The 23,278-nt window shown below is 47.2% G+C and overlaps 1 protein-coding gene across 2 annotated transcripts in view; it reads right to left on the bottom strand.

Moving 5' to 3' along the window:
* The window catches only part of efl1 (elongation factor like GTPase 1), a 73,969-nt gene that overhangs the window by 29,317 nt on the left and 21,374 nt on the right, over positions 1 to 23,278 (bottom strand). The gene's annotated exons all lie outside the window — the stretch shown is intronic.

The following is a 23,278-nucleotide window of genomic DNA, read 5'->3' as shown; positions in this document are numbered from 1 at the left end:
AGCCTGCCATTTACTGCCCTGCTGCAGGACGGCCTCAGTAACACGGTGCAGACTCGACGGCTGCAGACGGACCAACGAGTCGACCGAGAGTCAGGAAAGGACCCGTTTTTGTCTCGTTGACGTCAACATTTGAACTGTGAGCATAAACTAGCTCTTCAATTCTTATGAAATTAGTTTTAATGCCAACATTTCCTTTAGTCAAAAAGGGGCGGAGCTTGTGCCCCAAACTGACAGAGCAGTTCTGATGATCTCGCTATGAAGTTCATGCCAGAATAATCCAGAATAAAGCGAGCCCTGTTTGCAGCTGGCACCAGTCCTGGAATGACTTAATTCTCCTGCACAGCCTGAGGGTGATCGGCCTGTTTGTCTATGATTCACACTAAAACTACCGATCTTGGTAAAGAATGGCATCCTAACAAGATTTAGACGTAGATACAAACAACCGTCTTTAAAGTTCAGTTCCCAAACTGTTTTAATAAGTAAAACGACAGCCCGGGGTCATTTTCTCACACTCGTCTCAGTTTTGAAGAAAAATATGTGGCTTTGTGTACAGAGGGTGTACACCCAGACACAAGGCTAAGAGCTGGCTGACTGCAGGACACCGCTGGCTGCCTCTCGTGTAACTTGACACTATAATTACTTTAAGGTGACTTGATCCCCGGAGGCCTTCAAAACCAACAAAGAACAATAAAAGATGAAAAAAAGAAAGAACTAAAAGGACCAGATAAGCCAACAAGCGCTGTTGCAGACACTCAACGCAGCAGCAGAGCAGCAAACACAGAGACTTTCATCAGAGTTGAAATGCACGGGCAGCGGCGCACCTCTGCACAGCGTCCGAGGTTTTCATTCCTCACGCAGCTCCTGATGCGTCGTCACTGCTGGAAAACAGGCCTGCTCGATTACAGTCACCGCAATTACTCTGGTCCATAACTGCAATCTCAATCATTGAACACAACTATTCACCAACTTAACAAACTTCATGCAGTTACTGAATGTTAAAAATGAAAGAGAGGAAAAGGAGGTGAGCGCTGCATGCACTGAGGCTCTCCTTCCATTATCATCATCATCAGTTCACTTCAATTCAGTTTCTACAGCATCAAATCTCAACAACAGTCAGGTGCTTTGTATTATAAAGTCATACAGATAAGACCCCAACAATCAGACGGCCCTCTGTGAGCAGGCACTTGGTGACAGTGGGAACAAAAAACTCCCTTTCAACAGGAAGAAACAGGCAAACTCAGGGAGGGACAGCCAGTTAGGACCAGTCAAATGAAGCCTGGGGTCAGCAGCAGTTTTATTTATATAGCAGCAAATCACAGCAGCGGGCAGCTGAAGATAAACTGACACGAGCTATTCTCACACGGGGACCAACACAGGCCTTGTAGCAGAAAGCTAACAGGTCAAAGGCATTTAGATGTCAGATCCTCCATCACAGGAGTTCAAGGCTGCACGTATGAAAAGGTCCAATTCAACCGGGACGAACTGAGGGATTATTTGGACTTCTTTGCTGCTCTTTAGGATGGGGAAGTGTTTACTGGAAAATGTTGCAGGCAGCATATTTTTCTGATTTTTGCAATCGCATCTTCCTCCGTGCATAAACAATACAGGAAGCCCTGAAAACGTTCACACCTGTACCTGTGCTGGGAAAAAGTCCCACCCAGTCCCGTAGCTTTGCACCACGGCACGCTGCAGTGGGTTTTTTATTCCGTGTGCAACAGCGAGGTTAGAAATGATGAAGACTGTGGTTTCTGTGGGTTTCACCAGACCAGATGATATTTCTGAATGACCATGTAGAGCCCCTGCAGCTCGTACATATGGAACGATAACAGGAGGGTGAGATAAAGGGAAAACCAGGAGATGACGTCCTGCTCTAGGCTGAACGTAGAGATCTTTCGACCTCTTCATTCAACATACTGAAGCCCTTTAGAATATTTTTGATGGCCTTGGATCGAGTTGAAGAATTTGTAGTGATCAGCAGCCGTTCCTGACCAAACCTGAGGAGAGACTGCGCTGCCAGAACGCAACCCCCGCCCCCCGGGGACTAGGCCCGGATACGTCCGGCTGCAGAGCTCAGGATGATTCAAGCCTAAAGACATTTCCTCCAACCACAAGTTGGCTGCAACTCTGGTTATATAAAGATGGCATTTTTTCCTCATCCTCTCCCACCACACTGCAGTGAGTGAGGTAGAGGTGATGTAATGAAAATCAAGAGCATGTATGAGGAAAGACAGAGACAGCAAAAACCTTTGGTGATCCTGAATCAGAAATAAGATCTCTTCCTTTCATAACGAGGGTTCAGCACATGCACAGGATGCTTTGAGCAGCTGTAAGCGACGTGCGTCTTTCATTTCATCGGATAGACTTGGCAGATGTGTTGCTGTGCACCAGTTTAAAGAGCGCTTCTCACATTGGTGCTAAACGTTGTTCAGTGTTGGAAAATAAACTAAATCAAACCTCAAACTAAGACTTTATGACTTGCTGCAATAACTGAGCACAGTTAGAGATAGGTCACGAGTTCAGCTGAGGTTGTTCAGGCATCGGATCAGGACACCTCCCTTTGGAGGTCTTCCAGGAACACCCAACTAGGGATGGGTATCGTTTAGGTTTTATCCGATACCGGTGCCAAACTGGTACTTTTGAAACGGTGCCGGTGCTTAAACGGTGCTTAAAGAATGGAGAACACAAAATTGGTCCAAAAACCTCTCATGCTCAGCTGTTTTTTTGTAAAAAGATAACAATGTTAGCCTTTTCTGCAGCTATGGGGCATATATGGCATCACTCTTGGCTGGAAGCAGTGCTTAAACAATGGAAAAAACACAAACTTTGTCCAAAACCTCTCATGTTTAACTATTTTCCACTTTTTCTTTGGTCATTTTAGCCTTTTTGGCCAGGGTGAAGGGAGCATCTGCCATCAAACAAGAAGACAGCCGCATGTAGCTATGATGATGTTTGCTAGTTCACCTTACATGCATTAATGTAATAACGTGGTTAGCCTACTCAACGTAAATTACACACGAACAACATTAAGCTACTCACGCAGAGAAGAACGGCTGCTGCTGCATCATCATCCTCATCATTTCTGCTACACTGGCAGGGCTAGGGGCCAGGACTCTATTCTTCGTGTTTTTGGGGGATGTTGCTAACTCCGGGTCCGATAACAGGGACCACACCCGCAGTAGATGTGCTCGGTGTGAGGTCTCGCAGCAAGCTATCAAATACGGCGCATTTCTCGGCTTTTAAAAAAACGCTATGCGTCGCCAGGTGTTTCATCGGATTTGAGGTGTGACCTCCTTTGACAGTATCACAGTATCAGCTTAAAGCACTTGTTGCTGCTGAGTTTGCATCTTTTGCTGTGAAGTACAGCCAGACTTTGACCGCTTCGCCTTGGGCATTTTTAATCTGTAGCTCTGCTCTAAAAGAACGGACGTACCTGGGCCCGCCTACTATCCTCGGAAACGTAAAATGATTGGCTAGAAGTGTGTCACAGCTCAGGAAAAAAAAGCACCGAAATAAAGCACCGAAATGTGCGCTGCTTTTCTGTCTGGTTACTACCGTTTATGTCAGAACTGGTGCCATCATGGGACCGGATACCGGTACCCATCCCTACACCCAACTGTGAGGGGACCCTGGGAAAGAGGGAGATTATATATCTCATCTGGGTTGGAGCGCCTCAGGATCCCCCAGGAAGACCTGGAAAACGCTGCGCTTTTAAAGCAGGTCTGGAATAACCTGCTGAGCCTGCTGGAACTGCGGCCTGGCTTTGGATAAGTGGAAGAAAATTATGGATTAATTCATTCGATGCATTTAAGGAAAACGGAAATTATGGCTTCAAAGGGTGACACAGCAGTAGTCTAGCAAATCAGCTGTTAACTTCTCATTAAAAATACTTTATGGATTTTTTGCTGGACAAATGATGAATGTAGGAAGTCTTCCTTTCTATTACTTCAGACTTCCCCGGTGATTAACCTCTGAACATCCGCCAGGTCATTGGGGACTCCTCTAGTGTTAAGATTGGGTTTTGTTTTAGCCACAGGCTGATAGACAAACCTCCAGAAACTAGAATTACCCTTTAAATGTAATCCCAAAGCTTTGGCACCACAGCTTTTCTGTTAGGAGCTTTTCCAATTCGGTGGTCCAAACGTGGAAATTTCATTAAAAAAGGCCTAGAAACCCAAACCTGAGCCTTACATGGGTTGACCTGATGGAGGTTTCACTTTCAGTTAAAGAGGTTAAACATTTGTCACGATACTCAGGATGAGTTCAGTCTTAAGGTCACCGCTGAGAGTCCGAAAAGGTTTGCAGGAAGTGACGTTGGAAGAGCTTTTCTGATGCGTTTATTTCTGGTCACTGAGGAAAGAAAAAACGTCAAATAGCAGTTCAACAGTCAAGACGACTAAAGGTATGTTTGAAAGACACATCAGATTGTTTTACACTGAGTGTATTTGATATTCTTATTAATAATGAAGCGTTTCGGGATCAGATGAGGAAGCAGGACATGCTGTATGGCTCGTACACGGCTGTAGGAGAGGAAGTTCACTGTAAGGGAGCTCCACAGAGCCAAACTTATGGCACGAGTTACGTCCTAGTTTTTGTCACCTCAGAAAAAACAGAGAGAAGTGCTGGAGCGGTGGAAAAATGGCAGATTGAAAAGCAATAAATATGATGTGGGGCTGGAAATTGTTAAATGTTCAGTGTGGATTGTGTTTTATTAAGTACAAGGCCAGAGCTTGGAAATCTGCTCCCTCTTAACATCCTATGGAATTTCCCTCACACTGGAAAGTCCCACTCAAGCTTCAGAGAGCTGTGTGTGTGTGTGTGTGTGTGTGTGTGTGTGTGTGTGTGTGTGTGTGTGTGCGTGTGTGCGTGTGTGCTGTCGAGGGGGAGCAGCACCACTGGCCAAATAACACACTTTATTGTATTACACTGCTGGCGCTAAAGCTGAAAAGCACGTCTCGATGATCTGGATTCCCGACATGACAGGTGTATTTATCAAATGAGTCACCTTTTCACTTTACCACATATCATTTACAACTAAATAAGAGTTTTATGGAGAAGAATTATAAATTATTAGATGCAAAATGTAAATTTTGGTAAATGTTAATTTTCAGCAGAGAGAATAAGACCTCCCCGTCCTCAGCCACCACCTCCAGCTCCTCCCAGGGGGCGCCGAGGCGCTCCAAAGTCACTTTTTACTGTCATTTCGTGAAATCTCAGGAGCTCAGAGATTCTCCGAGATGCTGGAGCAGCTTGAGAAGATGCGACGTTTTCATACTCCAACATACTTCTATGCTGATGTGATGTTGTTTTCTGAGCGGCGAGGCTGGCGTTGAGGGGAACACCGCGGTGACTCCAGCGTGCCTTCGAGCACCAGTATGAACGCTGACAAGGCTGCAGTGATGTCAACGAATGAGATGACCATAAACTATGCGGTGAGCTCAGGCGCCCTTCGGAGGAAGCTCACTGCTGCCAGCTGTTGTCTTTGTTCCTTCAGTCACAACCCACAGATCACAGCCACAGGAGAGGAACCAAGCTCGACCAGCAAATTCACAGACTCGCCTCCAGAACCTCGCCACAACTGACCAACCACCAGGGCTGCGTCACATCATAGCGGTGTTTTATGGAATATAAAAATGTCACTGTGGCAGAAACACCGTGCTTTTACACTCCTCAGTGCGCCACAACAGGCCCAGCCGTGTCTGAGAGACCACGTGTCGGCCTTGGACCTGGAGCTACTTCGACAACATGTTTAACCACTTGGAGCAAAAACACAGCACGGAGTGCAGCCGGGCTCCAAACGAGGAGAGGCGAGCAGCAAACGTAGACCGACGACGCGCTCGCTGGCTGCTCACCGTGTGGAAGATCAAACGGGGGATGGAAATTACCGATGCACGGCGGAAGCTTTTAGAAGCTTGATCCAAAACACAAAAGATCCCCAGGGAAAAATATCTCACAGTTTCATTCTTATAACGGTAAAAGCTAAAACTCCTGGTAGTCGCCGTAGCTCAGCAGGTAGAGCAGGTCAGCTGTTAGCCACAAGGTTGGTGGTTCGATTCCTGGCTGCTCCAGTCTATATGCTAAACGTCCTTGGGTGAGATACTGACCCGAGCTGCTCTCTGATGGAGCCACTGCAGTGCGTGTGAATGAGGCAGCTTGCATAAAGTGCTACATAAGAAACTTACAGTTACTTCAACTAAAATGTTCAACAGTTATTTTATACTTTAAAAAGAAACAACTCCGGCTACGTTTGTGCTTACATCTGATTTATGCTGTGTCAGTAATATTGCAGCGTAATGCTGCTGCTGGCTTTAATACATCCACTCTGTGAATCAGGCAGTCTGTCATCAGTGACAGCAGCTCGGTGGGAAAGGATGCAAAACGCCCTCCATCTACTTACACTTACAAAGGCTGATGCCAACAAGCTGCAAGCATCAAAGAAACATCATTCACAGTATTTTTTTAAATAATCTCAAATATCATTACTGCAAACTTCACACTATAAATGTGAGGCTGCATCGATCGGTGTGTCGATCGCTCCTCAAGAACAAAACCCTGAGATACGTGAACTCTTCCGCTTGAGGCTGAAATTTTTGAGATTTAAAGTTAAATTTCGTCCCCGTGGAAACAAATCCTGCAGAGGAATGGTTCCATGGCAAATTTCTTCTAGAGGCACTGTGGCAGGCTTCGTTGTGTTGAGTGGGAAGGCGTTAGTCTGTGGTCTCCCTGGCAACAGGTTAAAAACCAAACCAAAAATCCAAAATAAAAACAGAATTTTACTGTAAGACATTTGTAGGCCTGGATTTACTTTTTATGGCACACCTACCTGAAATAAAGCATCTGAAAGAGCCCACAGTGTTTAAAGTGTGAAAACACAAACGCTCATTTTATTCACATCGTCCACTAAAGAATCGATTTTAGCTTGAATAACGTGACATCACTTCATTAAATCCTACAAAGAGTTTAAATAGAAACGTTGCCAGAAACGACAGAATCTCAGGTTAAAGCTCACAAAACTATTTCAACAACCATCCACCAGCTAAAACTCAAATGAGAGCAGAAAGACGTGAACACAGAGCGTGGATCGTTCACCCGCACGGACACGCCGGCACGGACACACCGGCACGGACACACCGGAACGGACACGCCGGCACGGACACGCCGGCACGGACACACCGGAACGGACACGCCATCAGGCTGAAAGCCGACAGCTCACAGATTCAGATGCTGCAGTTTCATCACTCTGACCAAAACTGACTGAACGAGCAGCAAAAGAAGATCCAAACCACGTTTGCTCAACATCGTCAGTGTTTCTTACTTTGGCTGTTTTTGTTTTCTCTCTCACTGTTTTTCAAGAACAGTTTCCCATCAAAAATCTGTTTTCTGCATTATTTGCTTGCTTATCGGCCGCTGTTTTTTTTTTCCAGAAATCACCTCCAACAAGAAAGCCTCATTTCTGCTGTTCAGTGCAGAAATATAAGCTTTTTAAAATGATGCCAAACTCAAAACTCTTAGCTGAGTCTCTAATCAAACCTCTGTAACTTCAGCAACATCAGGTTCAGAAGCTGATTCATGGTTTTCTTCCATTTTTGATCGACTGCAGAATATTTTTAAGGTTATCTGTAGGAAAAAGTCAGACCAGGAAAATCTCCTTCATGTGTTTCTGTTTTAGCCTCAGTTACTTTGACACAAACGCTTCAGCTGTGATGCTCACAGCTCTGATGAAGGGTCAGCTTTGTTTTTATACAGAGATAAAATATATTTGGATATGTACGAATAAATGATCAGAATTAGAATATTTCTGACTGTCACAGTCAAAATCGAATGATTACAGAAATCCGTGACGATGCCCTACTGCAGATACAGACGTGTCTAACGTATGAATACGCGTCCTGGTATCATGAGGCACTTTAATGATGATTTTTCTTGTATTACTGCAATTTTTTTTTTAATCTTAGCACTGAACGACCGACTTCAGTTTAACCACAGTTGGATCGTCAGCTGAAAATATCCGGTTCAGCCGTCAAAAACCCATGTTTGGTGAAAATAAGCAGGTTCTGGGTGAGTCATGAGGAAACATGTCCAGACAGAGTCGCCGGGGAGCCGTCATGTAGCCCACACACTTTCACCCCAGCATATGCACACACACTCACGAAAGCCGAGACACGAGTGAAAGCCGAGGTTGCTCATTACGGCACCTGCGGGTGGTTTCAGGTTAATAAACCCCCCGAACGCCTACATTTAGCCCCGTGGACGAGTGTGCTGTGGATCTGACACGTAACTGTGGGACAATTCTTTCTTCCGGTGAAAAAACTTTGAGCGAGGATGTTGAGGAGTCCTCAGAAACTCGTGCGCTGAGCTGTATTTGTGCTGGCAGACAGTGGCAGCTATTAAACAATCACTGCGCTGTGGAAGACACTAAAGTTCTGTTCATACAGGATCATTTCCAGCTGGGGAGGTGCTGCAATGCAATTATTAGCAGAGAGGAAGAAACCCTGCTGCACTGCATATTTATACATTATAACCATTTTCTGAGAGCAAAACAAGGTTTTTGTTCTAATAGAGCTAAAAAATGTATTTTTAAAATGGAAAAAAGATGAAAAACCGTCTAAGAAAGGAAAACGTTCGACTTCGATAGGGGGTCGTAAAAAAGATTATTTTACTTTTTTATCAGATTACTTAAAGACAGCATGTTGCCATGAATATTCCTTTGAGTGTGGATAGATTTGTTTAAAACCTTTACGAGTAGCTGATGCTTTTCCCAACTTAGGAACGTTTCCCTGCTGGAGTTGATCCTGATGTAGACCGATTAACTAAACTGGTCACACGCTCACAGAAACACAAGAGAGAAACCAAACTGACGTTCTCGTGAAAAACAGTCACTAATCTGCATCCAAGTATCCATGTGGATCCGTGGACTCACGCATGCATTCATTCGCTAGTTTACTCAAAGTAAACGTCGCCGGCAGCAGACTGTAGAAGCAGAGCTGAATCATGTGATGTTAAAACTCACGGGGACCTAACAGCGGGCTCTTGGAAGGCAACCGTGTCGCAGAAACATGCAAATTGATTCGTTTACATGTTATCAGGTATTCCCGGGAAAGACTGGAAGCATCCCAGAGGTGCACATGTGGCAGCCTTGAAGGAGCTTTGTTCTTCGCCTGCTCCGGAGGTGCAGGACGGGAGTTGGAAGCCGTCTCCACTTGAAAGCACTCGTAATGTTTCCGTCCACTCTCACTCCTCTCACGAGGTTGTTCCCGGCTGCTGCAGGCAGCACGGCCCAGCAGAGTGAGGAACAAAAAGGTCTGGTGTACCCGCTTTGCACCACCTGCTCCACACCAAACATCAGACGCACACATTTAGAGATGAGCTGCTGAGTACATTTAGCAGCTGCTTTGCCCTCAGGAGTTGGTACGGCCCAAATCAGACACGAACTCACAGAAACTGGCTCTGATATAAAGTGGACTACTACTCTTCCTTCTATTAAATCATTCATTTTACAAAGTGTGGAGCTGCTGCAGAACAAAAACAAAGTCCATGCTTGACTCTCCAACCTCCCAGCGACACAGCTCACCTGGTGTCTGTGTGGGCCTCACGACGCCACTCTGACAGGCTCCCCGGTGACCGTCTAAACACCTTTGTCATGACTCCGCTGGGATCGACTGAACGTTAGTGCGTCTGAGTGTGTGTGTGTGTGTGTGTGTGATGGTAAGGGGGCTGGAAGCCTGACATACGTCAACAGAGTGTGATACATGCCTGGGCAAAGAACAAAACAGTTCACACATTCACACCACAGTCAGCGTTGGCTTTTAAAAGCTGGGGGTCTGACGCATGAACACACAGACAAACATAAAGCCCCCCCGCCCACTCCTCACGTTGCATTCGAGGGTGCTTTGGTTATAAATCTATTAAAGAAAACGTCTGCTGCCAGCTTCACTGCAGATCTGTAAATATGATCATAAAAACTTGAGTTAACTGAGCAGCAGTCAAGTTTTGTCCAGCTGTCACCAAACATGTTTTCTGCTGCATAGAAAGTTCAACATAATACTTTTACTTTGAAGTTCAGCTTCACTTTGAACACGGAGGAAATTCAATACCTTACTTTGCTCCCTCAGTTCTTCATGCCATTTGATCGCGGGCCTACACATAAACATGGAAGGATTAATCCTTAAATTCAACACGGCTCACATAAGATCTCTTTTCATATGTTAATCCTGGCATTGTATCGATTTACACGAGCACCAGGAGTGGACTGTGGACACGTGAGATTACGGCTGATGCTGCCATCCAAACCTGGGTTAGCTGTCAAATGATAGTGACGGCTCACATAAGGGTTTGTGTGCCACCTGGAAGGTCAGGGGGTCAATCCCTCAGGGTCCCAAATTGCCCCCAATGCATGCATCAAGTGTAAATCATCAGCTGTGTCCAAATCCTCAAGGATTGGTCAGCTCACAGGTGGGGAGGAAGAACCCCCTTTTAACAGGATGAGGGAGGGGCATCCATCAAAGAGAGATCACAAACAAAGCATGGGAGGGACTCCTTTTGACATGACCTTTCACCTCTCATCTGAGAAGTTTCCTCAGTTCTACTCAGCTGATAATAGCGTTACTGTCATTACATCGTCGTTTCTACTCTGGAATCTGCACGACGTCACGGAGACAGAAGCTCCATGAACCCACCTTTCAACCTTCTGTTTGTGAGGGGCAGCCAATTAGAAGACAGTTGGCTTAATGGGGCAGGAGCTAAAATGTTTTCCTTGAGACAGAGGAGGAGCGCAGGGATTGTCCCGAGTCCCAGTTTAAGATAAAGAAGGATTATTTTCAACCACCAGTCATCCAAAGCTACTCTGGTAGATTCCAGGAAGAAAAAAATGCACCAAGATTTTGTGTTTGGAGAAAATGCTTCCAAGTTGTGTCCGAGAGGTGAGAGGTGGAACATCTCGGAAGAACCGAAACAAAGTCAAGCTGCCCTCGAATGAAGTATTTGGGATTACGGTGAGCAGGATGACGGAGAATAAAGACAGAAATCAGCAGCTAAACAGAGTCAGTAGAAACTGCAGCACACTGGTGCTTGTCTCGGTACCTTGAGCCCTCACTCCCAAACTTGACCAAACTCATTGACTAACAAATTACGGCCTAATTTGGACGATCGTTCTTCTTCCCCACTGCTGCTGCCACCACTCAGCAGCTGAAACGCTGCTCACGCTCCTTAATTACTCAGGAAAATTAAACACAAGCGCAGCTATTTTGGAGAGCGGGACGTTTCCCCCACTACATTTTTTTTCTTTAATGTAATTTGTAGAAATTGCGGCAGCAACAAATCACCGAAGGTAGCGTGTAAAGCTTTTATTCCAGCAGTCCTGTCTTTCTGCCAAGAATATGTGGCGAGCTGGCAGCAGGAGAACGACACAAACAACAGAACGGAACATTTGTTCCTCACATTCAGGTTTAAACACTCAATACATCAGAAATGACCAGAAACATTACATCTCAGAGCAAACACGCTGTTAAACGCTTTAACATGTGCGCATCTGTGAAAGGTAAACGACAGAGCTGAAGAAACTTCCTGTTATTCCTTACGAACGACACACGGAGCCAGCATCAGTCATCTCAATGAGCCTAAAAGCCTTTATTTTCCACTTCGGCGGAGCTTTCAGACGCTTGTTGTTCCTCGCTATTACACCAAAGGGAGTTGGGGTCCTGGCTATTTTAAGAAGAAAAGGGAAAAAAGCCACTGCACAGAGATCTTAGCTGTATCTCATTTTACAGCCAGACTACATATTTCCTCTTCAGCTCCAACAAGACAGACTCATGACTCACAAATGTGTCTTTTAAAAGAGGAGGCTGAAATGTCAGGAGAGCTGCTGGCTTCATAAAGAAAACATCTACTTTCAATAGTTGTGGAATTAAATCTAAAAAGGTCAGAAAGCAGATTTTTCTCCCGGCCTACGCTTCCTGTTTGATGTGCCGAGCTCTGCAGGCATCCGAATCTGAGGCGCGATCATCCAGAATCCACCGACGGCATAACAACCAAAAAGCCGACCCGACTTCAGGTCCGACCTGTTCCTTCAGGTGTCCTTCTGACGTTTCACCACCTCAAACTCAACATGGCACAACAGCTTCTGTCAAACTGACCCGAACTCTACATGGAGGCTCCTCGCTGCTGCCAACAGCCGAGCACGTGGCTACACGCCGAGGCCGATCACATCTGGCAAAGTATTCTTTTCACCGCGTACCAAAGGACGGCTTGTTCAGTTCACACTGATGACGGCGGGGAGGAAGAACAGGACGAGGAATCCACATGATCAGGGAGGGGCATCCATCAGAGAGAGATCACAAAGCATGGGGGGGACTCTTTTTGACATGACCTTTCACCTCTTATTTGAGAGGTTTCAGTTCTAAAGATCAGGATCTTTTTAACAGCGCTGATGTCATTACTCGTCCTGGGACGGACCCTGAATGTGGCGTTTCACATCGTTGGAGAAAATGCTTCCAAGCTGTGTCCGAGAGGTGGAACAGCTTGGAAGAACCGAAATAAAGTCAAGCTGCCCTCCAATGAAGTATTCGGGATTACGGTGACCTGGATGACCAAGAATAAGCCGCCAAACTTCATGATCACATCTGGCAACATATTACAAACGAGTATTTGTTTCGCCGCGTACCACGGGGAAGTGGGCTGGCTGGTAGAACTAGGAAATGAGGAAGGAAGGAAAGAAGGTAGTCGAGTTCAGGAGAGGAGACTACATGAGGAGCCGTCTCTGTCACAGAACGCTGCAAACATCATCTTTGACTTCCTGAAGGCCGCAGCAGCCAAATCCTGCATTGATCTAATGGTAAATGTGCTGGTACTTAAATACTTTTTCTTATTACAAGCCTCGGTCGGCTTTTTTCCACGCACACTCAGATGGAAACATCGGGGCACCTCGAGGTTCAGCGTCCTGCCCAAGGACCCTTTGATAGAGCCAGAGTCACACCAACAACCTGCCAGTTAGTAGCTGAGCGGCTCCGCCTCCTGAGCCACAGTCACCTGTTTGCACAGGTCTGTCACACATTTCTTTAATAGATAAAATCACTGATTCCTCATCTGTCACTTTCAGTCCATCAACATGAAGCTGAAGTGTTTTAGAAGCAACTGAATATTTTATAGCAATAAAAGTCAAAATAACAATCATTCATTTTTACAACAGAGATCTGCTCTGTTCCTTCAAACCGCTGCTCAGTCCCAGCAGCTCTGCCTTTGTCTCTGCTCTCTTTGTCTGGAGTGTCAGAGGCAGAAGCGAAGCAGCTTTTCCTCCTCGCTAACGCCATCTACTGGCCACGGAGCGGCTGCCTGCACGCCTGCACCGCGTGGCTCAGACAAAGAATGAGGGCAGGCGGCCAGCAGCTCTCGTAGCGAACAACAGAGAAGACAGAGTGAGGGGGAGGAACGGCTGTGATGCAGAGGCTCGAGGTCAGCCAGGTCCTGGATCGGCGTCCACGGCCGGGTCACGGGCCAGAGCTGGAGCAACCGAGGTGAGCGGGAAATGCAGGTTAGCGGGTAAAACTCTGGGGGCTGTGCTGCCCTGCTCTACAGCCACCTGCCTGCAGTCAGCTGCCAGAGACACACACAGTCTCTCACACACAGTCACACACACACACACACACACACACACACTCACAGTCTCACACACACACACACACACAGTCACACACACACACACACACACAGTCACACACACACACACAGTCACACACACACACACACACACACACAGTCTCACACACACACACATGCACATGCACATACACACACACACATGCACACACACATGCACACACACACACACACACACACACACACACATGCACACACACGCACACACAGTCACACACACACACACAGTCACACACACACAGTCACACACACACGCACACACAGTCACACACACGCACACACACGCACACACAGTCACACACACACACGCACACACAGTCACACACGCACACACACACACAGTCTCTCACACACATGCACACACACACACACACACAGTCTCACACACACACACGCACACACACACTCTCTCCTGGATGTCTATTTAGGCCAGTGACTTTCTAACTCCACAGCCATCCTGACCCACCTACACGCTGAGCACAAGGAGAACGCAGACAGGACTGCTACACCCAGAACTACAACAACACAGCAGAGCGCCAACAAAGACGGGAGACAAACCAGCGCATTGGTGCGGTGTTCAGCACCAATGTGTTTAAAGACCTGCCGGCAGCTCAGAGCCTTTAAAACGACCCTGTGTAACCTCTGCACCCTCACGGTCCTGATCACATGACTCATAAACATTCATAACAATAATTATAAATCACAACCGAGGGGAAACATCACAGCACATTTCCTAAATTACGCCGCTGAACGGCATGCTGGGTAATGCTAGCCAGCTGAGCAGCTAACAGTGTGGCGACAGGTGGGAGGGGCTCTGTGTTGCATTCAGGAGCAGCAAAAAAACAGACGGAGGATGACAGCAAAGTTGTTCGAGGATGTTCGCAGTGGGTGGGGCTCCAGAAGCTCCACCCCCACACACAGTGACAAAGAACCAGGTGAGACATAATTAGCATGCTGCCCGAGGCTGCCAGGTGTTTTTAGCTGCAGGCAGACTCGTCTTTCAGCAGTCGCCTTAAAAGAAGCCCCAGCTTGAGGCGACCTGATTGGTCCAGCCTCAACAGCGTCATCCAGCGTGTCCAATCACAAAGTCATCCAACACCGAAATAAACGTTGTTACTGTGAGCATCATTGTTTTAAATGGGGACGGCAGGCAGCCAATCAGACTTCAGCAACAAGAACGAAGCCTTTACGAGAAGCAACGATCCAACTCTGTTTTTAAGACTGCACTACTAACTTTCATTTAGTTTCTTGCGATGGGCGGGGCTTAAAAAGAGTGCAACTTTCCCCTGTGGTATGAAAAAGCTGTTACAGTCCACTGATATTATTCCAGGTACTGTACTGAATTTAAACAAATAAGCCCCTCCCTAAAAAGCCCCTGCCCAGTTTTACTGTAGGGAACACGGCAGTCGGACAACAGATGTCCTCAAACCTCAGAAGGAGATGCTGCTGCTTTTTTATTTGTTTTTGTTTCTAATGTCTCTGTAAAGCACTTTGAATCACCTTGTTGTTGAATTGTGCTATACAAATAAATTTGCCTTGCCTTGCCTTGCTGGGTCTGAAAGAACGAGTCCCATCAGCCACATCTGCAACGACTTAATATGTCACACTAAGATGAAGCATCCACCCACGGCTGGGAAATATCTGTGAGTCACTGACCATAGCAACCAGCAAACATTTCGTAACCGTCGTCTTTTCTCCACGTCTAATCTCGTTTGATGAATCGTCCTAAAATGAAAGTTGTGCCGATGTCGCAGGCATAACGTGTCCGTCTGCTGGCTCCACTTCGTCAACAACATCTGGAAGTTCGTGTTGGACATTCGTCCAAAGGAAGTTTGTGTACAAGAACTGGTTTATATTGTTTTTGGAAACACAGCACAGAATAAAAGAAAGTGAAGAGATTACAAGTGTATTAACAGAGCCTGTTAGTCTCATGTGCGTTTGATTCCTTCATTGTGAGACAAGAACAAGATTTCTTGTTCCATAAGAAGAAGAATTCACGTGGAAAGAGGAAACGTTCATGTTTCAGTCACGTTCGCTGGGAAGAAATCGTCACGAAAGGCTGACGCCGCGAGCTCGAACGCTCCTTTAGAGCAGATCCATGTTTGTAAACTCGTCCGTTTCTAGTTTCAAATGCAAACATTTTACTTGCACAGCTCAGGGAGTGGTGGGCGACACGGAGAGTGGGTTAGCACACCACAGTGTGAACTATCCGAGCTCAACCTTTCTGAAGCCTCTGTCCATGAAGTCGTCATGACCTCTAACCTATTGACGCCCACCTTTATTTTTGTGTCTGCGAAAACGATTTTTTAATATTTCGTATTCTGGGACAGGAAATGAACATTTTCCACTTTGAATGTTTAATTCATTTCAACCATCCACAGATCACAGCTGGGGTCATACACGTCTCCGATTTTTACACTTCATTTGTAGTTTTTTCATTAATAACTAAAAGGAGATATTTTATTTAACCCTTTAAACCCTAACCTAATTTACTCTTTAAACCAGGCCTCAAGGGCCGGTGTCCTGCAGGTTTAGATGTGTCCTTGATCCAACACAGCTGATTTAAATGGCTAAATTAGCTCCTCAACATGTCCTGACGTTCTCCAGAGGCCTGGTAATGAACTAATCATGTGATTCAGGTGTGCTGACCCAGGGTGAGATCTAAAACCTGCAGGACACCGGCTCTCGAGGCCTGGAGTTACCCACCCTTGCTATAAATGCTAACCCATCACCGGTGACGGGTTTAAAGGGTTAAAACGGGCTCGGTTTGGTTTATCTGTTAGAAACATTAAGAGGTTCTTACATGCTGCTTCCTGAGGGCCGACTCCTGCTGTCGGGGAAAACCTGACATGTGGTGTTGTTGTTATTTATGGTGTTACTCATTTATTTTCACACGCACGCACACACACACACACACACACACCCTCTCCATCCTTTGGGTCAGCCACATCGCTCCCCCTGATCATTGTATTTACATGTCCCACCTTCATCTCGGCTCCATGACATTCGGTCCTGTCCTGGCTCGTTGTGTCTCTTGTGCGTTTCTCTGTATATGTTGACTTATTTCTTGTTTCTACTCTTTTATTTCTTCTGATCCGTTCGGTCGTCTCTCAGCAGCACTTTGGTCAAACTGGGTTGTTTTTAAATCTGCTTTGTAAATAAATCAGAGTTTGAGTTTAAGCCTCATTTGCCATCGCTGCCACAGAGGACCCCACCCAGAAAACCCCTCTACGCCATCATCACGACTGTGGGAGCAAAGCTTTGATGCGGATCATCCTCCTGTGTGCACGGTCTGAGATACACTCGCGCCTTCAGCTCGGCCACAGGTCACAGCTGCTGCTCACGTGGATCATAGTGAAACGATGCACTGCACATTTACCTGTTCTTACCTGTTTATGTTCCTCTGTACAGGAATAAGATCCTATTTTCTTTAATGACAGGGAATCGTTGCTCTTCTCCTCCACGTGTTTCTTTCTTTCCTCTCAGCTGCATCTTTCCCAAACAGACCAGCGGCCTTTTAATGTGAGCTTCAAAGATCTTGGCTACAGTTCAGCAAAGAAAAGCTGAGGAGAAAAATCTAGATCAGCCAGCCAGAGAGAGGCAGCGAGGGAGGGAAAGGGAGAGGAGGAGAGGAGGGGGCACGAAGGAGGAGGTGGTCAATAAATTTCCACGGGGAGAGCGAAGGACTGATGAGGTGGAGAACGCTCCGTGGCTGTGGGATCCCAGCAGGGCTCGGCTGGGACTGGAAACTGTGTCAAGGACGACTGAGGAAGAGACGGATGAGTCAGGAGCTGCTGCACGCGCACATGCGCACACGGGCCCGGCGTGGAGCCCCATCCCGCGCCGGATCGCACCGAAGTCGATTCCTCGCTGACACACGAGGTCATCAACGGCAGCCTTCTACTGTAGAGACGCGGGTCGCTATAGAAACTACGCGCTCTCCGAAAAACAAAATCTGTACTCGCTCCGCCACAGTTCTTCTAAAATCCGAGCTTGGCACTGACAGCGAACTTCTTGGTCATAGCGGGGAATCACGGCCGGAGCTTCAACCACGCCCACGGTTTATTTAGAAATGAACTTTTTCTCCTTTTTAACATTGTTGGTTCCATCTTTGATTAACTGATGAGGATTTTCACTCCATATTATTATGAAGAATAACAAGAAGAATATTTTCATTCACTGTTGTTCGTTTCAAGTCAAACAGTAAAAGAAAGAAACTGAAGAAGTATGAACGTGACACACAGACATATGCTCGGCTCAGCTCAGCGACACACCTGAGAGCACCTGCGAGCCGAGGTGCAGGCACAGGAGCACCTCTGTGACAGGGCCAGACTACTTCCTGGTCAGATCTGTAACAACCTGACTGTGTGGGCACTCCGCTGCCTCTGATATGATTATGTGAGCACTTTTTCAATGATGGGAATATCCACGTTTACCTTCAGGAGTGTCGGGTGTGTCTGTGACCACGTCACACTTTTCCGTCACGCAGTAATGCTGGCTGTGAGCCGATCGCGTGAGAAGCTCGCAGTTCTTGTACGTTTGTTTTCGGTTCAGTGTAACTTGGTTTTCACAGATTTTTAATGATTAAAAGTTTCCAGTTTCATCACTTTCAGTTTTAATCAGAGTGAGATGCTAACGTCACGAGAAGGCTTCACACTGAGAACACGTGAAGCAGAGAGAAGTGAACTTTTCCAGTCTCGTGTTTATTTTGACTTCACCACCAGCAGATGCTTTACATCGCTCACACGGTTTGTTCCGTCCGCCGTGGCTTCCAGTCGCACTGAGCGCGTTACAGGAGTGGGAAGTTTGGATTACGTGGAGTTTTGGGAATATTTGCCAGATTCTTTATTTCCTTCTGTCAAAAATAGACTCGGCGCATATTTTTAGCAGCATGCAGCAAAGAGACGGAGATACTGCTGTTAGCTTTCAGAACGCAGCTGCGGCACGTCTGACGTCTCAGCAGCGGTCGGATCAGCCCGACGGTCAGACTGTCCAGCATCTGACCACCGTGCTGCCCCCGGGGGCAAAGCTCACTGCAAAAATGTGAGCTAGCTGGTTAATAAATTAAACATCAACATCTGAGCTGTGAAACTGAACCAGCTCAGTTTATGGAGCCTGAAGTCACATGGACAGCGTTTCCTGACAGACTTTTTATACACTATTTTATAAAAGTGAAAAAATGAGACTTGACTAGACGTTGAGGAGATAAGCTGCTCCCACAAAGTTTTAAGTCTTAACATTGAGACTTTTGTGCTCCTGTTTCCAACACCAGCGACAGATGTTCCAGCTGAACCGGCACTGCCACACTTTCACAGAAACCACGAGTGTCTGCAGGGCTCCAGCGAACGCAAACTGCTCTCAGATGATGACAGAGAAGTCGCGACGTGTGAGCTGTTCCTTTGAAAGCCTCCTGCTCTTCTTCTTCTGCAGTGCTTTCTCCAGTTTGCCCACTAAATGCATCATTTTAGAGATTCTGCTGCCCGGTTTGTCACAGACACACAAACGATTCATTGATGATTATTTGAATCGTCAACAATCCCGCCCACCAACCAAACACTTATTTCTACTGTAGAGGAACAAAGATCTACTCTGGGTGAATCCACTGCATTCAGCTATAAGCTGGAAAGCAAACAAATGTCTGACAGCGCGCAGATTAAATCGATATCATCTGACCGTAAGCGGGACGCTCAACAACGAGTCTGAAGTGCCGAAATGTTTTCTTAAGAGGAAAAAGGCGAGCTTTATGCAACCAGGCTTAAAATTCCCCACATTCAAGTGTCCTCTTAAAACAGCAACACTTCCCAGACAGAAGATCAAAAAGCCCAAACTCTCCTCTGCAGCGACGGGGTGGGGGTGTCCTACAAAGACGCCTGAACGTCCGAACGCCGCAGGAGACAGCGGCATTATTGACGACGCGAGCTGCGCCGAGACGAACCCGGCTGGCCTCTGCCATCGCCCGGTGCGGTTCGCATCAGTGAAATCATTCAGTCGGCGCTTCCTGTTAAAGATCTGGGTCGCTCGTCACCGCTGGCTCGCAGAGGGAGAGCCTGATGCAAAACAAATGTTTTCATAAAGTCGCTCAGTGTTGAATCAGCATCATTCGCTTCACTGCTTTTTTCTGTCTTTCCCCCTTTTTTTCCTCCCCCAGGACCGACTCCAGCCACTCGGCTTTTCTCGCAGCTGCTTCACATTAGGCCTCGATGATTAGCGCTCGACGCTGCCCACGTCTTTAACCCCTGTGACAAACGGTCGGCCTTACTAAGCTCGCCATCAAACGCCGTCGAGCCTGCCGTGTACTCTCCCTCAGCTGCGACGGCAGATAAATCCCACCGCCGCTCGAATGCACGCTGCTAATCGAAAACAGCAAAGAGGATCAAACAAAGGACTTTTGTTAAGGTGCTCACAGAGTTTCCACGGCTCGGTCACAACACGCCATCATTTCTGCCGTTAACGTTAACCAAAGATGCACTTCAACCCAGCAAAAACAGACACCGTCGATACAGGTCAGCGAAGACACGAAAAACACGTTCACTGCAGATCCTGCAATCCTGAGACAACTCAAAATGTCCTGAGCGCAGAAGTTATGGATCAACATCACTTCAGCTTTAAGATGACATTTGAAAACATTTGAACTCCTGTGATCAGAAACAGCAACATCTCTTCTTGGCCTCAAAAAGTTGATTCTGTCAATCTGAAGCGTGGCGTCATCCAGGTGACCAAACACAGTTCAACATAAAGTGCAGCTTTTACTTTGAAGGTGACTACAGTCTCCGTTTCTACGTCGCGACGCACTTTCAGTTACTGCTTAGCGGACAGTTTGTGTTTGCAGGCGAGTCAGCGTTTGCTGGGGCAAAGTAATGCTGGCGAGGGTTTCGGGAAGCGCCATAACCCCCAGCAACCACTCACTGACTGAATGCACGCTTCAGGGGGAGGGGTTTCAGCCTGAGTGGAGTTAAAGTGGCCGAGGGTGGGCGAGGGTGTAGCTCTCATCTCCAACAGGTGTTGGATGACGCTGCGGTCAGGCCAGGTAAGTTCTGCCCTGTCGATCAGGTGCAACAGTCTTCTTATTGACGCTGCTGAATTGCAGCGATGCTCAGCCAGGATGCAGAGCTGAGACGCGGCAGGCGTGTCCGTACGGCACTTTAGCTTCCTGCTCCTGATGCTGAAACAGGAAATGAAAACTGTTTCCACAGTTGGAAGGACACCAGTTGATTAAAATAACCATCTGAGGTGAGATCAAACTAAAACTAAACAGAAAGTCACGTCTGACGATGGGAAACGTGAACACGAGCACGGACAGCGATGCAGTCTCATTGGTGATGAGGAAAATCAATCGTCGTAGTTCCTGGCTGGTGACTTTTCTCCGAGGTTATTACCAAATGCAACTGAGGCACTCCTAAGTGTTAGGTCAATGGTTTTTTCCCTGGCTGCTCCAGTTTGCATACCGAGGTGCTCCTGGTGCATCGCTGACCCTTTCTGCACGTGACCAGCAGCCGGTCTGTGTGCAAACTGACCGTTTCCATGATGTCCTGGTTCTCTCCCTGTTGTCCAGCTCAGGATGGCTTCGTTTGATGAAAATGTTTTCATATCATTTCATTTGTGAATTGAGAAGCACAACGTGAAGCTGTCTGCCTCACACGAGTCAGCTGAAGTCGCACTCTGTGTGGAAACTGCATGCAGCGCGTGGGCTGCATCTCATAAAGGATCTGGCAATCCGAGCAGCATCAGATAAACACATAAAACGCATGGCTGTGCAAATAAGCACCAGGACAGAAAAGCAGAAATGACACGAGCATTGCAAACTGCAGGTGGGCCCAGTGGGCGTGGCCATCGCCGTGTTATTAGTTTCCTTCTTTCTTTGTGAAACACAGCCTCTCCAACACAAGGCCACACATAAATAAGCAGTGATCTTATGGGACTGCACCAGTGTTTGTGACATGAATAACTAAACAGAAGACGTTTATACAATAAGAACAAAGCCATAATCATCAGAAGTGTTTTACCCAGAAGTCTGATGAACGGCAAGAAATCCTCCTAAATCACTTTGCTCTGTTTAAGACGAGCTGAATCAGACTCCACGCTGTGATCGTTTATGTGAGCGCGGCATGAAAATGTGAGCTGCAGGCAGATTTGATGTGGTTAATCTCTGCGAGACAACGTTTTCTAGTTAGCCTCCTGCAGGAGCTGTTAGCATGTGACAGAAGGAGAGAGATCCTCGAGTAACTGACATCAGACGAAGACAAGACGGCAACAAAGGAAAGCGGTCGATACTCATCGCTGTTAAAGTGGACCTCCTCTCCTGCTTCATACATGTCTGTGCATCCAATATTTCTGTGAACTTTACAGGGTTGGAGGGAGTGACAGGTGACACTGGGTGAACACATGCTGCCTACTTCGAATCACCTGGATCAAGGATGTCACGCAAACTCCACAAACAGGAAGTTCAATCTTCAGTGAGGTGATGATGCTCGCCGCCATGTTTGTGCCTGCAGTGTTTCCACCTCCGTGCTGCACCACATGTTCACCAGCTTTGCACAAAGACACGGTGGCAGGTAATAATTATCTCCGGCTCGCGCGACACACAGAGAGCTTCAGCACGTGCAGAACTTCTGTGGCAATCGCTCGTCCTATTAAACTAACACAGAAGTGCATGTGTGCTAATCCACTGCAAACATTTTGAGCCAGCTGAGACACAGAAAGGATCAACTGACCAAACCCCTCTATAAACAACAACCCTGCAGTGAAACCTGACGCTCACCTGGAGAGGAAAGCCTCCCGAGGCTGCCCGAGGACGCGAGGGGAGGGGACGGGGGTTAAAACTGAACTGAGCTGAAGCATGATGGGAGGCCTTCATTTCCTGAGGCTGCTGTTTCCAACAGCTGGCAGGAAATAAGGAGGGAAGGCAGCACAATGCTGCGCACACAGCACAGCAGCTGCCTTTCCTTTATCTTTCTGCTTTCTGTTACTCATTTAAAACAGTCGTGATTTTTTTTTGGGGGGGGGGGCACACACAGACACACACACAAAGACAAACACAGCGTTTTGTCCTGCAGCCTGTGCAGCGTGCCATCATGTGGTTAACTGGAAAATGATGTTTGCCACATCAAATGCTGCTTTTGTGTATGTTTGTGAGAAAGTCGTGTGCATGTGTGTGTGTGGATGTGCATGTGTGTGTGCACGTACGCGTGTGTGTGCACATACGTGCGTGCATGTGCATGTGTGTGCGTGCACCTGCATGTGTGTGTGTGTGGGGGGGGGCGTGCATGTGCGTGCACGTACGTGTGTGTGTGCGCCTGCACGTGTGTGTGTGTGGGGCGTGCATGTGTGTGCATGTGCGTGTGTGTGTGCGCCTGCATGTGTGTGTGTGTGTGTGGGGGGTGTGTGCATGTGCGTGCGTGCACGTACGTGTGTGTGTGTGCATGTGTGTGTGCGCCTGCACGTGTGTGTCCTTCTCCAATTACTTGCTCCAGCCGTCAGATAATAATGGGGGTTTAATCAAGGCCAAGCCTGGTGGGGTTTGCACACATTGGTGCGCCGCTGGCAACTTCCTCCCTGCCCGCGGTCCACTAACAGGACAGGAATGATGGCTCCCACATGGCCCGAACACTCACAGAGAGACAGTATGTTTTCA

This window comes from Aulonocara stuartgranti, assembly GCF_965226115.1.
Source record: "Aulonocara stuartgranti genome assembly, chromosome: 1".
Taxonomy (NCBI): domain Eukaryota; kingdom Metazoa; phylum Chordata; class Actinopteri; order Cichliformes; family Cichlidae; genus Aulonocara; species Aulonocara stuartgranti.
This window is presented reverse-complemented; position numbering and strand designations above follow the sequence as displayed.